Source organism: Leopardus geoffroyi, chromosome D2 (genome assembly GCF_018350155.1).
Source record: "Leopardus geoffroyi isolate Oge1 chromosome D2, O.geoffroyi_Oge1_pat1.0, whole genome shotgun sequence".
Taxonomy (NCBI): domain Eukaryota; kingdom Metazoa; phylum Chordata; class Mammalia; order Carnivora; family Felidae; genus Leopardus; species Leopardus geoffroyi.
In genome coordinates, this window is record NC_059334.1 from 64,285,772 (window position 1) to 64,306,743 (window position 20,972).

The window sequence follows — 20,972 nt, forward strand, 5'->3', positions numbered from 1 at the left end:
CATCATGTATATGAGATTCCTGCAGTCTTTCATTAAAATGTATCCCTGAATAAAACAGTGCTAATGTCTGGGGGGGGGGGGGTCTTCTAAAATATGACATACTCTTTCTTGCTTCCACTATGGAACACAAGCCAAATCACCAGATAGTGAGAGTCCACCATCCTGGGTGCCGCTGTAACCTCTCCCCACTTTTGCTTATTTTCCTTGGTTGAAAGTACCTGGCCTGGGGCAGTCTCAGCTTCCTGTCAATAGAATCATGTTTTGTTTTGTTTTGTTCCTTTTCAAGGGGGAAGAGTTCGCTCTTCACTATGGATGTTTTTAAGCCAACAGAGTCCAATTAAAGGACGGGAATAACATATGTATACCTTTAGATAATAATATCTAAAATATATATAAATAATATATATAATAAATATATAGATATATACCTTTATATAATATCTAAAATATATTAATATTAAAACTAATATGTATTAGTTTTAATATTAATTTATTATTAATTTTATTATATATAATATATATAAATATATAAATATAAATATATATAATATATATAAATATATATAAATAAATATATATTATATATTAATAATATATCATTTTATATATTATTAATTATATATAATTAATATATAATTGTATATATATATACATATATATATATATATATAGTACATGATTATCTAAAACAGTGAGAACAACACTCTCCTGCACCTGTATTCTGTCCATTACAGAGATTGTACCCAATGTCTCGCATCTTTCGCTGTTTTTGGTTTCCTTTGTCAGAACCTATGTAGTATTGGATACTGTCATGGCAAGAAGGTATCCTGTAATCTCATGGCAAATAATGTCGACAGACGCATGGCAGGCAGGAAAGGGATAAACAATTTAAAAAGTATTTCTCTTCTTGTAAATACAAACCAAACAACTCTCCACCATGTAAAGAGCCCAGTGAAATCACCCTTTTTACTATGGCTCAGGGATATAACACTATTTGGGTGATTTGGTGCTGGTTGCTGCTGTTGCAAAATCAAGCTTTCAGAAGTAGGCTGGGCCACCAAACACGTGAGGTGTTGTTTGCTTAACTCCGTCTGCTAGGGAGCCATCCAATGACTTGGTTCTTCAGAATAACAAAGAAGCAGTGGTCTGCTTTAGATCCCTCTGTTTCTTGTGAGATGAAGGCGACTTCAGGATTTGAGGATGAGGTCCAGAACAAGCCACGTCGTGAATGTAAAACAAGACAAAATCAATAGAGAGAGAAGAATGGAAGTGGCCTTCTTCAGAAGTAATTCACATAAAAGCATATTTCTTGTTCATTTAAGAAAGATTGGAGATTAGTAATGGGGGCATTGGAATAGCAGTTAATATTTTGTTGATGGATACTGATTTTAAAATTCTGGCTCTGTTGCCCGCTATATGACCGTGCTGGAGTAGGCTTTCCCAATTGCAATTTCTTATTAGTAAATGGGAAAAACTCTAATTTCTGCCTTATAAGATTGCTATGAGGTACATGAGGTAGTTTCTGTAAAGTACTTAACACAGATTATGTCATTCCGAGGATTCAAAAATGGTGACTATTATGCTGTTCTGTATGAGCTACTATTGCTGATACCCTAGCATTTCACCTCCAGTGAGGTTAGTTTGACCTTTTGTGTGTTGGCTTTCGTTTTTCCTCCTTTACTTAGAAAACTAGACCACTTTCCTAAGTAGGATTTCTAGAATTCCAAAATGTAAGACTCAATGTAAATCCTCAGGTTGGTTCTTAGGTGGAATTCAAAACACCTATGTGCAGTTCCACATTCCATAGCCAAAAGTGAAGTATTATGGTTCCTTCCAAATGGGTGGGTAATGATTGGAAGAATAAAGCGATTAAAATCATAATTGAAGTAGGGGCACCTGAGTGAGCTCAGTTGGGTGAGCCTCTGACTGTGGCTCAGGTCATGATCTCATCGTTCAAGAGTTCAAGCCCCACATCTGTCTCGTCGCTGTCGGTGCAGAGTCTGCTTCAGATCCTCTGTCCACCTCTTTTCCTGCCCCTCTCCTGCTCATGCTCCCCCTGTCTCAAAGATAAATAAACCTAGAAAAAAGAAAAAAAAAAGTCATAATTGTAGTAACGAAAGCAGGGGTGGTTCTGGTGGTAGCAGCACCAAAACCAGTGATAGACATGACACCCACCATGGCCACCACCACACCGGGTCCCATGTTCGCTTTGCCTGTGCGCGTGTGTGTGCCAGGTACCATGCATGACACTTGACAGGTGTTATCTCTGACCCTGTTTCATAAAGAATATTAAGGCCATATCACTAATGGGAAAGTGACATTCTCAGAGAGTAGGTAAATTTCTCAAGTCCATGTGGCTCTCAGCTGATGAAGCCATGTTCTGAGCACAGGCGTATGGGGATAAAGCTGATTACCCATCCTGCCATTATAGTTTGTTTCTTTTGTTCTCCTTGTCTTATGTAACTCGGGACTTTTGCTGTGTGACTTTGTAAATTATTTCTCCTTGTCCTTTTGGTCTGCAGGCCCCCATTTAAGCAGTAAGCCTCTCAGCACTTCTCTTCCCTTTGCACCATCTCTGCCCATTGAACTTCTGAACACAGGGTTCTGAACACAGCAGTTGTTAAACAAATATTTGTTAACTAACTTTCCCTTCTTTTTACTCATGTAAAACATTCCCCACAGTGTTCACTACTCTGCCAATTACCTTGTTTCAAATCTCAAAGTCACTCCATAAATGAAAGCTTAACACGAGGCTGACACAATCTACAAAAGCTTTGTTCATTTTTCCAACTAAAAATGGTAAAAAGCACCAGTGAAGTTCTTAAAGACGAAAAAAAAAAAGAAATAAAAAGATTTGGGGCTAAGTGGGTAAGTACAAAACTCAAAGCTTGCAGTAGTCTAGCTAAAGAAAGGAAAGAAAAACAAGCAAGTAAATAAAAGATTTGTAAATTAAAATATGCAGTGAGGGATTAGAACAGTTTGACATTTTTCAAAGTGAAAATCCTGTTGGTCTATTAAGCAAAGAAAAAAGGTAAATATGAATTTTCTTCATTTCTAGTTTTTAGCTAATGCTGAGAAATGAAATTATATTTGCTGAAGTCCTCGGAGACGGTTGTGTATATTTTCGCTTGGGTTATAGCAACAACAAAACAAAACAAAAACCTCTTCAAAAAGAAAAAAAAAAATACCCCTGCCAAGTCTCCTTTCAGAGAACTGCAGCTTTTAAAATAAAAGTTCAACAGATTCTTTTGAAGTTTGAAATTCACTTTTAAAGTGATGTAATTTCTCGTGGGTCATTGACTGATATTTCCCATTCAGGATGAGAGATTAGGGGAAGGCTCACAGGACAAATAATAAATGAAATCCTGGAACAGAGAACTTTGATCAAAAATGACAGAAAATCTGCTTAGGTCTGTTGGTACAGCTTGATCTATATAATGGTGCCAAGTAGCTGCACAAGGAAGCCAGACTCAGGGCTAACAGTTGACCCACGGATCCCTGTCCCTTCGTGAATTAAGGTCACTTCTCTAACGACCTATCCTGTCATTATTCAGCTCTCTTCCAATCAATATGTGGCGAGTTAGAGGAGGCCTCCTCATACCTCTGGAAAGTGAAAGCACTGTACAGTTTGCATATCTAGGCAAGCCATAACCACTGAGAAATAACAATCCTTTTACGCAAAATCCTAGGTCTTTATTTTAAAAAACAAAAACTCTTACACGTCAACACAATCACCTGCTGTTCCTCTCACTCAGAGAAGTAACCCATCATAATAATGAAGCCAAAAGCTACATCTTTGAAGTTAAAAGAAAGTTCAACTCTTTTCGTGGATCAGCCTCCATAAATGGAGTAAAGCACTGAATGGACTATTTGAAAATTGAGTGCTGTGGTGAGGTGTGTGTTCACTTACGCATGAATGGTTAATAAGGTTTGTACGAGTAATGGGATAGCGGTTCAAATATAGGAATACAAAGAGGTTTACTAAGAAGATTCAGATCATAAGCATGCATGTACCGGATTCCCTCCACCCCGGATACATTTTTGAACTTTGGATAGTGTCTAGAAGTCGTTTATATAAGAGACCTCAAGAGGGGCGCCTGGGTGGCTCAGTCGGTTAAGCGGCTGACTCCTGATTTCAGCTTAGGTCATGATCTCACAGTTTGTGAGGTTGATCCCCATATTGGACCCTGCCCTGGGAAAATAAATAAATAAACTTAAAAAAAAATAAAGAGAACTCCAGAGAGGCAGCATTTTGCAATGCCTTGCCAAAAGGAGATGCCCAATACTTATTTACTGAATATAATAAGTAGCCCATTTTCCGGGCTTATTCCATTCTCTGGCACTGTCTTCTCTAGGAAAGACAGGAGAGCTGACTTAAGTTCTATATTAATTCACTAAAATGATATAGCATGGGAAGAGACTGAGCAGAGAGGAACCGGCTTTATGTAGACTGTGCAAGAAGGCAGCAACTTCCCTGACTGCTTTTGTGACCTTAGGCAACTCACTTAACTTTTATAACCTTGAGACTTGTTGCAAACCCAGAGTGAACAACTAGATGAAAGCCGGGCTTTTGGACAAGTGTCTCAATCACATTTAATTTCTAATTTTTTTAATGTTTATTTAGTTTTGAGAGAGAGAGACACACACACACACACACAGCATGAGTTGAGGAGGGACAGACAGAGAGAGGGAGACACAGAACCCAAAGCAGGCTCCAGGCTCTGAGCTGTCAGCACAGAGCCCGATGCAGGGCTCGAACCCACAAACCGTGAGATCATGACCTGGGCTGAAGTCAGACACTTAACCGACTGAGCCACCCAGGCGCCCCTGGTATCATCTGTTCTCTTATCTTTGAATATCACTTGTACGGATCAAATAAGTAAATACACCCCAAACCACCTTTAGTGTATAAAATTCCTTATAAGTGCCAGCATTTCTGAAACCACAAGAATCTTGTCTAGAGGAATATGTGATGTTTCATACCAGTGGTTCACAACAGTGACGATTTCCCACTGCCCACCTCCCACCTACCTGGGGACATTTTTAGTAGTCAAAACTGGTAGGGGGCAGTGAGGGGTGTGGGGGCAGGCAGGGATTATCTGCTACTGGATCTAGTAGGTAGAGATTAGAGATGTTGCTCATCCTTGATTGTAGCACCCTGCAATGCACCGGGCAAAGCCCCACAGTAATTACGCAGTCCAAAATGTCAGGAGTTATGTTTGAAAAACTCTGGTTTAGACAAAGCTACAAATAGGTTATTAAAAATAAAACGCCATGAGAAAATCCTGCTAATGAGGCTTACTGCATTTCCCCCTCCTCTCCAGCTTCTTTCTAAAGTACATAAGAGAACTGTGTCAAGATTTCAGAGGCCAACACATTCAGAGTCAGAAAAATTCAAGTTGTGAGGGTGCCCAAAATGAATCCAGGGAATATGCTGTTCCACCCAAATGATCTTTTGTCATCAGCCAGAGAATTATGAAGTGTCCAAAACCACCTTTCCCCAGAAGTTCTGTAGTCCTTGAATCTCTAGCTCCTAGGCTATTGAAGAAAGAGCATCTCTTCTGTCTTTTGGACAACATGATTTATTTTGTTTATTTGGTTGACCATCCACATGCCCAAGCTCAGGGCATTTCTCATCTCACTTGAAAATATATAAGGAGAGATGCTCAAGCTTTATCACCTGCCCTGCTTACTTCCATCCCAGACCCATTAAGTGGGCAGGTGAGAGGCAGTGAGTAGCTACAGAGGGGAAGGAGAACCAGTTGGTGCTGGGCAGAGTTAATGACTCTGTTGTGGTACCTTCTCTCCAGCTGAGTGCCAGCGCCACGAGTCATTATTTTCAGCAGAAATAATGGAGTTGCCAATTAGCTCAGCTGAATTTCTGACTCAAGGTACCTCTCCAGTATAGAGCAATTAGCTGACACCCTTTGTGGCTGGAAGGCTATGAATGCACTTTGTGAATGGGCATCAACCTCTGTGTCACCCAGCAGGAACTTCAGTGTCCTTGCCTGACCCCTGACAGAGCTAGTACTGAACTCCAAAGAAGGTAATCTTTCCAGTGGAAAGAGGAGAGGAGAGGAGAGGGAGAGAGAGATGTGGGGACAGATAGAGAAGACACTTCCCTTTCTAAGAGGGATTGCTATTTTTTTACACTGCCCACTGCCAGAAACACAATGGAGAGTGTTATAGTCCCCTATATTTCTTGCCTAGGTTTGAGAAGTTGAGAAATTGATTAGAGCTGGTGCCTGACATGCTAAGATCCAAGACTGAGGAAAGTGGCACGGTCTGGTCCTGGAAATGCAATGAATAAGGGGAGAACACGTCCAACAGTAAGTGGGACTTGTATGTTTCTATGTGGTGGTTCTCAAACCTCTGTACATTTTAGAATCACCCACGAAAATCTTTAAATCGCTAAATGGTCAGATCTAGTCATGGGGATTGTGATTCAATTGTCCTCAAAGACTGTGTCTTTTAAATGTTTCTCTGGGTGATTCCAATGTGCCTCTGAGCTGGAGGAGCCCAAGGATGGTGTGGGCCCTGATGAGGGGCACGGGCACCCCTGGGAACTTGCTGGGAAAAATTACTGGGTTCCACTCCAGACCTGGTGAATCAGAAGCTCTAGGGGTCGGACCCAGCAACCAAAACCAAAACCAAATTTGGTTTTATCAAATCCATCTGGTCATTCTGAGGCAAAGCTTGAGAACCACTGCATGAGAGCATGAGTCGCTTTGTTTCCTTGCCATTTCCTGCTTTTTTGAAGTGTTGGTGCTGGGGGAGTCTGAGTCTGGGCACTTTCGTACAGGCTTCCCAGCATTGAGAACTATGTTTCTAACTTTTACAACTGGGGTCATGTAACTTCTACCAATATGTTAATACCGGTCTCATATGTGGGCCAATCCCATCCCTACATCCTTCTTAAAATGAATAATAATGATAATGGATAGTTACTATTAATTGTAAGAGTTCATCAGTTTCAGTGACAGCTCCATCCCAACCACATGCAAGAGTCTTATCAAACGCCATCCCCCACCTTTCCTGATGAGGATTGGCTTGGAAGGAGATGCAACACTTTCATATAAAAAGCTGACTATTTAGAGATTCACGAAGGGCCAGAGGCCTCTCTTATATAGAGAGTTTTGGAAGTTATAGCTACCCTACTATTCTTGATCCACACGTAAAAAATACCAAAGAGGACAAAATCACCCACAGCACTCTATGTTGTGGCTGACTGAAAGGAAAACAGCGTGAGATTTGAATGTTGAGGGAACTTTCCTGAAAAGTCGAACTGCATAAAGTAAAAACTGCGTAAAAATATCCCTTTCTACCCAATGAGAAAAATTATTAAAATAATGCCAGAGGCCATTGGCACTGGGCATAAATTTGAGACTCACCACGGGAGCTTTCACTGCAAGGAGTAGAGCAAACATGGTTCTGTGGGCGGCCGGGGGCAGTGAAGTGAAGGTGTGAGGGCTTATCCTCCTGGGCTCTAGATTTTAGAAGCCAAGGGGAGGTAAAAACTCTGGTGCTTGGCCTGGGTTGAGTAATGAGAACTGTAGTGCCTAAGAAGGAAATACTCCACCTCTAGGCTGCTGCAGAGTAAAGGAGAAGCTCCAGGAATCAATGCCTGCATCTAGCAAGAGTCCTAATTACTGCCGTGTGGAGAGTCTGTGTGTTCATGAACAGTTCCTTGGGGGAAGCATGGGGAGACCACATTGTGTGTTCCTTACTACACACCTGCCGCCAGATTGCAGAAGGCAGGTTTCTGACAACAGATTGAATAAAAATTAAGTTAAAACAATATATGAATTTGCTGTCTGGTGTTAAAATTTTATGAAAACAGATGGGTGAGCATAATCTCTCAGAGGAGCTCATCCAGGCTGAGATGCTTTCTTCAAGCTGCAGGTGTAGACATTTCAAGAGGCCCCCTGGGTCTCCTTTTGCAGAACAGAAGCAAAAGCAAAAATCTAACAGAGATTGCACCATATATGGTTCCTTTCACTAGCTATCCAAAACTGTTCTAATGATGAGAGAAAAGAAATAAAATCTAGATAAATTTCCATATTACATAGATAGAACACGTAGATCTGTGTCTGTTTGATTCACTGATTCTCCAGATCAATCAATAGAAATTTTAATGGTGCTTTTAACCTTTCTCATATAGTTACAGGCTTACAACCACCTGGGCTGTCTCTGAATTACAAGGGGACATCAAAGAAAGAAGGGAATTCTAGTGGAGTAAGTATGTTTATGTAGATTATGTGCTCTGCAAACAGAAAAACATCTCTGAATCTGGGCTTTAGAGTTTATTAGCTCTGATAGCTTGGGTAATATTCAAATTTCTGTTAGTCCTTGTTTCCTCATCCATAAAGTTACACTGTGTTAAGAATTAAAAAGCTAATGCCTGTAAAACAATCAGCCCCATGCTTATTAGAAAAATGTGTAAATGCTGTTGATTGGTGATGAAGTTTTAGGGCTTTCAGGGAGATTAAACTAGAGCCCTCCAGTATATATTTTTAAATTTTATTTTACATAGATAGGGATAGAGAGTGAGCAGGCGAGAGAGAGAATCTTTAGCAGGCTCATGCTCAAGCACAGAGTCCGATGCAGAGCTCGATCCCATGACCCTGGGATCATGACCTGAGCCAAAATCAAGAGTTCGATGCTCAACCAACTGAGCCACCCAGGTGCTCCAGAGCCCTCCAATCCTTAAGCATCCATCAGGAATTAAGATGAAAATCTAGTTATTTATATTAATATGAATGACACTTATCTACTAAGAATACAATAATCTAAATCAACCATATTTTATTGTACTTTCAAGGACTTAGTTGGAGGTCTGGTCAAGTTATTTAGAACCTCCAACTTACAAATTCAAATGCTGATCTAACATAATCGTACAGAGAACAATTTGCAGAGGAAAAAGACACAACTTCACTTCTGGAATAACAGTTGATTCTCTTCACTACATATGTTAACTATGGGAATCTATTTTTAATTTGTCATTCTAACGTTCTTGTTGCTGCATGAATTAAGTAATGTGTTAACTCCCATATGTTCATGACCTGTGAAAAGGAAGCACATATTAGCTACTATTTCAAATTGTACTTTCAGGAACCCTAAAAAGCACTGTTGATTCTAATTAATTCAGTCTAAATTTACTGAACTCTTAAAAATGTGCAATGTACTGAAGTGTGAAAGAATGGTCCGTGTCCTACAGAAACTTATTTCCTAGGTTATGTATATATATAATACAAGGAAGAATAGTATCATAATTATACAAGAAGTATAGAGGGCTCTGGAAATGAAAAGAAAGGACAAATGGCTTCAGCCTGATAAGATTGAAAAATATAAAATTAAAGATAAGGAGTTTTATGGGGCTTTGAAAGAAGAGTTTGGGTTGTTCCAGGTGGAACAGGGAAGGAGTGTATAGGAAATTCTCATACAGGGAACACTGCAGGTATGGAAGTGGGAAGGGACACTTATATATTTTAAATAAAAGCTCTAGTTTGCTGGATATAGAGATCACATTAAGACCATCCAAGTAGAGATCAGATTATGAAGAATATGGTGGGGTCAACAGTGTCTTGTCTATTCACCTGATGCAGCAGTATCTATTTACCTGACTCAGGAGTATCTACTCACCAAAAGCCAGCAAGTGATGAGAACACTTAAAGATGTAAGTTGGAGAGTGATCAGAGCTTCACACTGAGAAGATGACTGTGGAATCTAGAGGTAGGATGCCTTAGTAGAGTCAAGTGCATAGTTTTTCAGGCAAAAGGGGTTGGGGGTCAAAGCCAAGGAATAATATGGTAACAGAGACATGGGAAAGGAAAAAGAAAAAAAAATAGCACTGTGTTTTGGTGACTGAGAGTTCAGAGAGAAGAGAGTGAGGGAAGGATAAGACCTAATGTCCAAGTTTTGTTGATGATCTTTTCTTCCTCACTCATCTTTGTGGTTGGGAAGCAGAGGGTACGTTGAGAAGGGGAGATATGAGCAACGTCCCTCTGGGGCCCCCATGCAGGGTTGCTGAGCAGAAGCTGGATGCATAGATGTGGAGTTCAGGGGAGTCCTGGCCACACTATAGATTTTCATTTAGGGTTTCTTAACAAACAGCGGATAGCTGAAGCCAGAAAGGCTTCACCACCAAAGGAAAGCATATCAGGCTACCTCTCTTATGGAGAATAAAGATCTAGAGAAGAGTATTCAATGTGAAAGGATGATGGAAGATATTAAAGTAAGAAAATACATGTAAAAATAATGACACTACAATAGTGCTGCAAATCAAGAAAGGCAGCCAGCAGTAGATCATTTATTTTGAGTAAATATTGGAAGACAGAGAGCAGGAGTCAGATTGAAAGTAAAATAAAGTGGGAGAAACTCCCAGTCACCTGGTGAGATGCTAAGTGTCAGTGGACTCCCATAAAGAACTGGAGACGGGCCTTGGGCAATGCTCAGCATAACAGATTGTGAACTGATTTCAAAACAGCTGAGCTAGTTGGTTCTACCCTCCCTTCACTACCCATGTGTTCATGCATGTAGGAAGCTGGCCCTTGGAGAGAAAGCTTTAGCATTATTTGCCCAAGAAACATGTGTGATCTTTCTGAAGAAGAGTCCATGGTGGGTGGTGAGGTCTCAGCACATAATCCAGACCTTCATGTAAGACCATGGTCAAGGGAAAAAGATCAGTGAGGGAGGAGATGGGTAACTCTACCATCCAGAGCAGAATATTTCTTACTTTTAAAATGGTGGTGTCCTCCTTCCTTTCCTACACCAGGCACCCTACAGAGAAGACTGCCAGCAGGACTGGTTCCCTCTTGAGGGTCTGAGAGGAGAAGCCATGACCTTCCCCTTTTCCACATCCAGCAGCCAGCTACAAGGACTCCTTGCCTTGTGGTTCTTATTGCAATCTCAAAAGGCACCACCTTAATCTCTGCTTCCAACACATCTCCTTCTCTGAATCTGATTTCTCCTGTGTTTCTCCTCAACACTGGACTCACCTGCATAAACCAGGATAATCTCCTAATCCAAGATCTTCAAATCAATCACATCTGCAAATTCCTTTTATATCCCTATAAGGCAACACATGCAGGTTCTGGAGATTAGGATGTGGACATTTTTGGGAGAGGGGAGCATTATTCAGCCTATTGCAAACATGTTCAGTAAAGTGGTCCTTCCTTTGTACAGCCCTCTGGTTCTACATCACTACCATGTACCGAAAAGTGGGATAAAATTATGTCAGACTGTGTCTTACTCTCTACACACATTACCTCAAGGCATGTCTGTTCTTAAACTATCAAAGCACCTCTTCTGTATCTCAAAGTAGTGGTATCCATACACTAGTCAGGTGTATTCAAATACAGTGCCACTTAAACCCAGAGCTCATTTAATGGAACACTCATTTTATACAGAGGTTTTCCTTCCTTAGCTAAAGGGTAAATGATAAAACAAATAACCATTTTTGATGTATCTCATTAATATCTTTCAGGGCCTTGTTCAGAAATGGTTACCTCTGCCATATCTGCATCTAATGACAATGTAAAAGGAACACGAGCAGAAGAGAATGCTTAAGGGTATGGAAGTTCCTCAGGTATAAATATTGAACTTGATAAGTCAACTTATCCAATAGTCACCGATTCTCCTTCCCCTTATTGGATCAGTATGTTCTGGAAAGTTTGTTTCATATACACCTCAAACTGACTTCTCTATTCCAGATAAGAAATTGGCCAAGAGATACTTGCTTGCTGTTCTTCCCCCATCTCCTTATGTCCTGAGTTGTTCTTACTTTTCACCAGCCCCCTCCCTGACATTCTAAGTAACAGATACTTTTCTGCTGCTAAAATGGAACATCCCCTAAACTAAGATGTAAGGGTAGATACATGTTTTGTATAATACAGTCCCGCGTGTAGAACATCTGACTCCTTTACTCTGTAGGTGGGTGAAACACAGCTGCTCATGAGAAGCCCCCCCTCCAGTAGTTAGGGGAGAGAAATGTGTAGTGTCATACAGCTTAGTTTGGAGTCTCACACAGACCTTTGCTGGCAATGACACTTTAAACAAATAATTACCTGTGGGGGCCTCATTTCCTCTTACATAAATAGGGATAATCACCGTAATTGTTTCATAGGAGTGTTGCAGGAATCAAGTGAGATAAACCATAAAAGCTGGTGGATAGCAGGTGCTCAGCAAATATTGGCTCTTTTTAAATTTTGAAGTTGGGGACACTTCAAAATCGTCCTCGGCCATCATTTGAACTTCCTCGTACCTCCACAACTGGTGTGGGACTAAGCAGCTTAGTCTGTGGTCATAACCGGTGTTAGGGTCACTGTCGTCATCAGCTCACTTTGCCAAAGAGCACATATAACATTTTAAAATATTGCTTGGCTTCCCCAAAACAAGTTACTGAGAGATAGTTGCCATCATTTAAAATGATGCAATGTGCTCACACCACATCTATATATATATTTTTTCAGAATGATAAAGTACAGTCTTTATAAAATAATATAAAATTCTTAATTGCTTCTCCTCACATATAAAAAGCAGGCATATACTGCAGTCTCCTACATGAGAAATATATTTCGCCACAACAATATAAAGGTACAGAAAATCTAGGAGGGGAAATTCATATTTAAATAGTAGCTGTCATCCAAGACTATCAGAGCACACCATAATTCCTTGACATTTTCTTATTATATTTAAAGTTATGAGAATATTTTATTGCTTAAAATGAAAGTTTTAAAAACCGGTCTCTCTCAGTAGAACCAAGAAGGGAAGGAAATCATCAGATATGATTTCCTCTACTTTCTAGACAAGAAAATTAGAGACATGGTGAAGTCATCCAAGACAAACAAGATACAAACTTTTCATGGTATAGTAATGCACCCCTAAAATTAGAAACCAGTATTCTCAATGTGAACAGAGTGAAAAAGGAATTGGAATGATGAACTTGATCAATTTCCTTGCTCTCAGTTTGTTTGTAGATAAATATTGTCGGCTCATTAATGCTTCTGATAAGTTTCCCTTCTAGCCTTGCAGTTTAAGTTCAAGTGACCTACAAAAGGATTTAGCTAGACTTTTACTTCCTGCAGTTTAAGAGGTGGAGGAGATTTAAAAAAATGTTTGATGTTATTTGAGTCCATTTCTTGGTCTCTAATGAATTCCCCAGTGGCCTGACATCTTAAATTAGCACACTCATTCCTAACTTGGTTTTCTGAAATGAAGCTAATCAAGAATCAAAAGAAAACAGAAGTAAAGTGTTTCCCAATTAAATAACACCGGGAATGTAGGCAACATTTTGGGGGAGAAAATCCTCACATGACAAGACTGCTGTGCCTGAAAGTCAAGTCTGTTCACTTGGTAAGTTGTCTTGTGAGGTTTTCATATTGGAGAAGAATGATGAACACATAAAGGAGTCATTTTTAAAAACAAAATTTTTTAATGTTTTATTTATTTTTGAAGGAGAGAGAGACAGAGCATGAGCAGGGTAAGAGGAGAGAGAGAGGGAGACACAGAATCTGAAGCAGGCTCTGAGCTGTCAGCACAGAGCCTGATGCTGGGCTTGAACTCACAAACTGTGAGATCATGATCTGAACTGAAGTCAGATGCTTAACCGACTGAGCCACCCAAGGGCCCCCATGAGGGAGTCATTATTAATGTAGATGGCTCAATGTGTTACCCAGCTCAGGAGCACTACACCAGAAGAACACAGTGATTATCCCCAAGTTATGCATGAGAAAGGATAGATTTTAGGCATCAGGCTCAGGATAAAGTGGAAGAGTAGATAATTCAGTGGAATCAGGTTTATCTCCTAGGTCTATCTAGCCCTTCTTTATGTTCTAGTGTAAGCTGTATTTCTTGAAGACAATTCCCATAATCTTCAGATTATAATTCTGGAAAACTCCATAAAAGCCAGATTTTTCGTTCCAGGCTATGTGCATAAATAGTTTATACAAATATAAATGTAAGTATTTATATCATTTAGTATATATTTATAAATAATATTATAGATGTAACTGTACTTTTAAAACATGACTGGTGTTAACATCCTTATGCTCATCAGTAAAGGAAAGAAAACAAGAGACAGGTGTTTTCTACTTTGAAGAAGTTTACAATCTTGGAGGGTAAGAAATTGGCAAAGGAGTTTTTGCCAATGAGGAAGGAAGAGATGTATATATGCTAGAAGAATTAAAGATGAGAGCTGAAGATCAAAATTAAATTATGGTGGATTAGTGGCTGGCAGAAATTGAGAACATTTTACGTAGACAAAAGCTATGAACAAAGATACTGAGGTTGGAATGAAGTGGAACTATTTTGGGGGCAAAGAGCCAAAAAAGATTGGGGCATAGAGGACACAAGCTGGATCATGTAGAAATCAAATTTAGCTAGGTGGGAGATAAAGAAAGATCAGGAGATCTTCAAGGCCAGGGAATGTGCTCGCACTTGCTGTTTTAGGAAATCAGGTGGTTCCTGACATTGTGTTTGAGCAATGCTGTGCTAGCCAGCCCACTTCTTAGATAATAGCCCAGGTGCAGGAAATGTAGACCCAAATGAGACCAAAAGTTGGCTTCTCCAGGAAGCTCTCACATATCAAACCAACTTTCTCCGTGGCCAATTTTAAACTCTAAATCGGGTACAACTCAGATTGTGAGTACTTATTGTCATTGCTGACTGTCTTTTGGACAATATCCCTCCAACATTCCTGTTCAGTGTCTCACTGGCACTTTGTCCATAATGGGGCTAGCTGGTGGGTATTTTGGAGGAGGAGGCCCAAAAGCAGGTTCTGAGACTATGATAGATGGTCAAGTGATTTCTTTAGGAAGTGCTCTTCAGAGAGACCTGTCAAAATGGAGAATCAAAGACAAGGAAAGGGAAGGAGACCAAGCAAGGAAGCTATTTCAGCCAAAGAAGCAGGCCCAGTCATCCTGCAGAGGAACTCTGGGATGTGAATTATAACCGAGTCCATTCTGAATCATCAAGGCAAGGGAGAATAGGTTTTAATTTCCTCTGACCAATTAGTCATTGGCTAAGGAATGCCTGGGGAGGGAGAAGAAAGTAAACTTCCAGGTATTCTAGCTGTCTGTGATGGCAGGCAAATCAGCCCTCCTGAAAAGGAGCTAGACAAGATTCAAAGCAACACGGACATCAAGGGACAGATGTTCCAAAAAGGTATGAGGGGACTGTAATGAGCACCAGCAGTAAATGCTTCCAGGGCACTGGTTATATAAGAACAATATTTTTTGTCCTCCTTTTGTATTGGCCTGAACTTGTAATTTTAGCCCCATTAATTCCTCTCACCTGAGAATCTGAGGCATCGCGTTGAGAGGCCCCAGATTTCCAAGATATCTACTACCTCTTTCACCCCACCAGTAAGAAGTGTTCAGATTTAATCCTGCATTGCAGAAAATAATTAGGTCTTTAAAGCCTATAAATTACATTTGTCAGCAGCAGAGAAAACAAATGGAGTTTCTGGTTCTCTAGTGGCAATGATGAATGGCAACATTGAGCTTTTGCTGTAAGAAGCTTGCGTGGACCTAGAAGCTGGTTTATTGGATCTTAACGAAAAAACTATTAATCCAAACCATTTTAGATGGTGGTGGCCATGCTCTGTGTATAAAGGTTTGTGGGGGGGGGGGGGGGGGCGGGGGTTGTCCTACTGGACTGGAAAGGTCTATATGGCTGATGTTGCTCCGACAAGAGAAAATGCTGCCAGGGCACCACTTTAGACTAGAACACACTGCAAAAGTATACAGATTAGACAACCCATTAACTAAGATTTATATGATGCTAGTAGATATTAATAGGGTTGATGGTATCTGTACAGAACATCGATTTCTGACTAACTTTCATGATGTAAACTGCTTCCTTAGCTTCTGACTCTACACGGCAGTTTAGCTGCAAAATTTCAAAGTTTAAGGTAAAATGTAATTGATTAAAAATGAGTCTTAAGGTAGGGAGTGTGTAGGCTGAGAAGAAAGCCTGGCTTTTCTCTAACTGCTAATAGGGTAGAAAGCCAATCTGTAGTCCATTGGCAGTCCTTGAGGATTGCAGCGTGGAAAGGCTGTGCACTTTCAGGGAGGTAGGCAGGTTCAAGGCCTAGGGACCTGGTAGAATGGATCATTATAATGTGGGTTTTGAAGATGCTGCAAATAGAACTGCTCCCCCCACCGTAACCTTGCTCCCACAGCAGTTATTAACTGCACTGTTAAAGCAGAAAGATACCGAGGTTGGGGGTTAACTGAGCACACATTCCCTCATTTTCTTCCTTTCTGAGGAAAGATGTTAGATAAATGACTGTATTTAGGCAAATATGGGTCTGCAGGAGTTTTCAATCAAAGCTGATTTGCTGCAATATCGTTAGTAGGTACCACATTAAACAAATACAATAAATAGGAGACACAGAACAAAAGAAGCAAAGCAGAAAGAAACACTCAGCCAGTTTGTCTGCTTGCTTCTTAGCAACACCCACAAGCAATCAGTAGAATAAACTAACTAATGGAAGATGCTCTCCTGGTTTAATGCTCATAGAAACAGAGAAATCCATTCAAGGTCCCCGTTCAATATGGTTCAGAAAAAAAAAATCCTTGCTGATTTAAAGTTTCGACGGAGTTACCTTGTCACCAACCAGAAACCTACATTTGTATTCACAAGTCAGGAATATTACTGTAAAATACAGGAGAACTCTCTAGACCCTGGGCTCAAGGAAGAAAAACAATTCATATCCCTTTTGATCAATAAAAGGGCATAGTGAAGGTATCTAAAAGGCCCTTTGAGCTCCGGCATAATTTCTCATCACTCTGTTCACTCCCTGGAGAGAAAACACTATTCCTGTGTCAAGCATTTATTTAACCCTATGCTGTGGAAGGGACAAAGCGACTTTCTATGGTGGTTGCACACATCCATGAGGCTTGTCTTCATTTCTCTGGCGAGTGTTCCTTGAGGTCAGGAATCCAGATAGACACAGAAATAATTGCCATAACAAGCCTGGTAAACACTGACCACACAATTGGAAGAGATACCGTGTATTTAGAAATTGGGGAATGGGGAGAGACAGCACGGGTTAAAATAGGCAAAATTCTGGATGTTGTAGCAATGCATTCAGTGTAAACAAAGCTGGACAGACTACATGGCAATCCTAAACAAGCCAATACAGAAGTTCCTCCACAAATTAATATTTCTTAAATATTTCTTCAATACTTATGAATGAGTTTGAGGTCATTTTTTTTAAGTTTACTTATTTATTTTGAGAGAGAGAGAGTGAAAGAGAGAGAGAGGGCAGAGAGAGAGGATCCCACGTAGGCTCCAGTCTGTCTGTGCAGAGCCTGATGCGGGGCTCGATCTCATGAACTGTGAGATCATGACCTGAGCCGAAACCAAGAGTCTGACACTTAAGCGACGGAGCCACGCAGGTGCCCCTGAGGTAATTTTTTTCTTAATAAAATGATATAAAGAAAATATTGTAATTAGGAATAGATTCCCTCTCACTACTTTACAGCCATTGGCAAAAGAAAGTTCTAAAAACTATGAGCAAAACAGTTGCTGATTTCTTGCAAGTTTTGTTTTCCTGTCCATCTTATTTTATTATGAGCTGAATTTCTTGGGACGTGTCATAATGATAATGATATCTAAGACGTATTCACTGCCTATTATGTGCCAGGTCCTATGCTGCATGAATTAAGTTATCTTTCTAGAACTTCAAAACAGGGGCGCCTGGGTGGCTCAGTCGGTGAAGCAGCCGACTTCAGCTCAGGTCATGATCTTGTGGTCGGTGAGTTCGAGCCCCGCATGGGGCCCTGTGCTGACAGCTCAGAGCCTGGAGCCTGTTTCAGATTCTGTGTCTCCCTCTCTGTGACCCTCCCCCGTTCATGCTCTGTCTCTCTCTGTCTCAAAAATAAATAAATGTTAAAAAAAATAAAAAATAATAATAAAACTTCAAAACAACCTTGTAAATTGAGGCCTATAACTGGCCTCTTTTTTTTTTTTTTTAGGTTTATTCATTTTGAGAGAGAGAGACTGCGTGCACACATGAGGTGGGGGGAGAGAGGGAGAGAGAAGGAGAGAGAAGGAGAGAGAGAGAGACAGAGAGAGAGAGAGAGAGAGAGAGAGAGAATCACAAGCAAGCTCCATGCTCTCAGCGTGGGGCTCCATTTCATGGGCTTTTGATGGGGGAGCAAATCTCATCAGCCTGTTTGGTTTCCTCTCAGCTCTTGCCACCGGTATTTTCTTGTGCGTTCATTCGTGTATTGCCCCTACCTCCTCAATTGGTCTAGTTACACTTTAAGCTTCCAGAAAGCACTGACCTTGCTAATGTATTTATCACCACTGCAGCCTAGAACCTAGAACAGTGTCTGAGACAGGAGGGGCGATTCATAGGTTGACTGAACAAAGGAGAAAAGGAATGGATTTCGAGGTCTCTGCACACTATGCTCTTTCATTATCAGGGATTGTTGTGATTATCCTGAAAGTAACATGTCAAGGTGCTTAATCATTGCCCCCTGTCTCCATGATAGATGTGTGGGCTTTGGCTCTACTTGGTGTCTTATCCTTCATTTCAGTTTATGGTATTTGGCAGTTTTGGATCATAGACTTTTTTTTTTTTTTTTTGAGAGTGAATGAGTTTATCATGTCTTTTCCTAAGAACAGCTTTTTCAGAAAGAGAGTGAAGGGGGTTCCCAAAGGTGCTGATCTCCTGGAGGAATATGGAACATTTCACGGATTTCTGTTTCATCCTTGTGCAGGGGCCATATGTATCTCTGTATCCTTCCAATTTTAGTATATGATCTGCTGAAGTGAGTGCAAGACTTTTTCTTTCTCTCTTTTCTTTCTTTCTTTCTTTCTTTCTTTCTTTCTTTCTTTCTTTCTTTCTTTCTTTCTTTCTAAAATCAAACACAGATTCACACACAGGCAGATATTTGAGACTAAAGACAAAACATTGAAATTCATCACGAAGAAGAACCAGACATGCTGTTTGGGGCACATTTTTTGTCTGGAAGATACTAAGACATGAAATAGAAGTTTGGATAGGTTTGTTGTGAACACTGAGCCTCCAGCTAACCCATGGTCAAGGAGCTTAATCAGAGGGAAAGGGGAGGGGATAGACAGTAGCTCTTTTCACTTTGAGGGCTCATTGGATTCTATCGCTTCCTGAAACTACATTACAGCACTTATAAAGCAATTAGACTGTTGATATGCTAGAACTCTCCTAGGTTCATCCTTTTCATCAAGTAATTCCTGCCAGGGACCAAACAGTCTGGAACTAGCTTAATAGAACACTATTAAGAATAATCACTATTTGAGTTCCTTACTTCCTGGAAACCTCAAAGCATAAACATATAGGTTTTATTTAGAAGAGATCCTGTGAGTTGTAGAATTTTATCACTGTCCCTGATAGATAAATGGCAGCATGGGAGATTTTTGTCTGTTTTCCTATACTCAGAAAATAGTAAAGGTGGGACAATCCCTAGCATTTATTTGGTTTTCTTTTTTTTTTTTTTTTTTTAATTAAAAATGTTTATTTATTTTTGAGAGAGAGGGAGAGAGTGCACACACAATCAGGGGAGAGGCAAAGAGAGGGAGACAGAGGAACTGAAGCAGGCTCTGTGTTGAGAGCTGAGAACCTGAAGTGGGGTTCGAACTCACAAACTGAACATCATGAGATCATGATCTGAGTCAAAGTTGGATGCTTAACCGACTGAGCCACCCAGGCGCCCGTCTTCTCTTTTCATGAAGATGTTCTACGAGGTTCTTTCACAAATAAATACATGCTGGAGAATGTGTGGTTGGGAATGGGAAGAGGTTCTAAGTGATGTAAATTCTAGCCAAGATGTGCCTTCCTCATGTAAACGCAAAGTTCAACTCAAATTTATAACTAGAGGAAGAAAAAGAGAATTAACATTGTTTCCCTATAAATCAACAGCATAATAGTATTCACTTAAATATGCCTTCCCGTTCATTAGCCTGTTCCATTGTGCCAACATTCTATGGAGCAAATTGTTCTGACATAATTTTCCTTGTGTTTTCAAGGTGAAGGGACTGACTCACAGCGTTTAGGTCTTGAGCTCTTGCTCCAAATTTAATTCAGTGGTACCATGTCAGGAACACAGAAGGCTGAAATAATTGGGTGAAATTATACAATGTTGGCAAAATTTAAATGTGTCTTAACTTATAAAAGTGACTTCGCTTAGTAGGAAACAGTCTCGTTGTAAACAACCTAGTGGATAAAAATAAACGTCTACATGAAATTGAAGTGGTTCACCATTTTACAGTTTGCAAAGCAATATCACAGACTGTAACTTATTTGAGGTTTGCTTCAATCTTTTGGGAGAAGCAGAGGAAAGAGTCTCTTCATCTATAATATGGAGTCCTTACAAGCTTCAGTGGGTTGAAATGACTTATTCCAAGTCCCACAGCCAGACGATGGTGGAGCTGGGACAATCTCAAAAACCCCTTACTTGTTTTTCATAAGGATTTATTACAAAGTTCTTTTGAATAATGACCCCTCTTTGTGCATTTCAAGTAGACTTTGGTATGCAGAGATTTGATTTACACATCACCTTTTCTAGCCCTTCTTTTGCTTAGCACTAAACAGATATTCCGGGAGACACTCGTGAATATTGAGCTTGTGTCCAGTCTCAGAAAGTATCAGCAAGGTGCTTCTATCTCAGAAAAGAAGCCACATTTCTGATGATAATGTTGAGGTTCATAACATATCGAGCCCTGAGCTTCTCCAGTGAGCCACTGGGAAGCCTCCATGACTCCATCTACTCAGTCTTAGAAAATTCTTAATCAGCAGTGAGACTGAGTTCTTAGTTTCCAATTGGTTCAGGCCCTTCCTTTCTTCTGTCTTTAAGAAACTCCATTGCAACATTTTCTTACTGCAAAATTTTCTGGCACCTTCTTTGCAAGTCATTTGATTTGATACTCTTGTATTTTCCCGAGACCTTCATGGATGAGAAAAACAGAGGCCAAAGTCTGTCTGT

At 40.2% G+C, this 20,972-nt stretch overlaps 1 non-coding gene across 1 annotated transcript; it reads right to left on the reverse strand.

The window, feature by feature from the left end:
* Positions 1-18,686: 18,686 nt before the first annotated feature.
* Positions 18,687-18,790, reverse strand: LOC123577583. Its single transcript, XR_006701941.1, has one exon. It is a non-coding gene; the product is annotated as a U6 spliceosomal RNA (small nuclear RNA).
* Positions 18,791-20,972: the final 2,182 nt, after the last annotated feature.